The 613-nt window shown below is 39.5% G+C and overlaps 1 protein-coding gene across 3 annotated transcripts in view; it reads right to left on the bottom strand.

Annotated features, from left to right (window-relative positions):
• The window catches only part of stk32a (serine/threonine kinase 32A), a 74,375-nt gene that overhangs the window by 63,476 nt on the left and 10,286 nt on the right, over positions 1-613 (bottom strand). The gene's annotated exons all lie outside the window — the stretch shown is intronic.

The raw sequence follows: 613 nt of genomic DNA on the forward strand, positions 1-613 counted from the left end.
GAGACAGCAGCCTTGAGGTGCTCCGGTGTTTAGCACTACAAAAGCTGAGTATGTAGTGCCAACTCTAACTGTCTGGGGACGGCCTGTTAGAAAGGCTTAAAGGTTGATTCTTCCGCTGAAGTGGACATAAATGTTCTGAACTTCATTGGTGTTCTGCTTGTGCATCTCTGTCTTTTGCTTCAGTACTTTCAAGGCTCAAAAGTGACTCAAATATTGCTTTCTGCAAATTCTAAACAGCTCACATATTCATAGAAAATGATAATGCAGTCCTCACTGCCAATATGATAACATGTTAAACATTGCCATTCCTCTTGGGCAAAATAATATGATTTTAAAAAATGTAGCCACAAAGTACAGCATCATTCCTGTTTTGTCAGTATATGATTAGTGGTCAGTAATGTTGCATGACACATAGAAAACAGTTTATCAATTGCTAATCAGCATCCCTTTAAAATGCCTCAACATATTTGTGAGCTGTATCATTTCACCAGATTTAATAAAATAAACAATATAAATTGGGGTGGCAGTAGCTCAGTCCGTAGGGAGTTGGGTTGGGAACCGGAGGGTTACTGGTTTAAGTCCCCATATGGACCAAAAAGTACGGAGTGTGGAT

Source organism: Etheostoma spectabile, chromosome 13 (genome assembly GCF_008692095.1).
Source record: "Etheostoma spectabile isolate EspeVRDwgs_2016 chromosome 13, UIUC_Espe_1.0, whole genome shotgun sequence".
NCBI classification, from domain to species: Eukaryota; Metazoa; Chordata; class Actinopteri; order Perciformes; family Percidae; genus Etheostoma; species Etheostoma spectabile.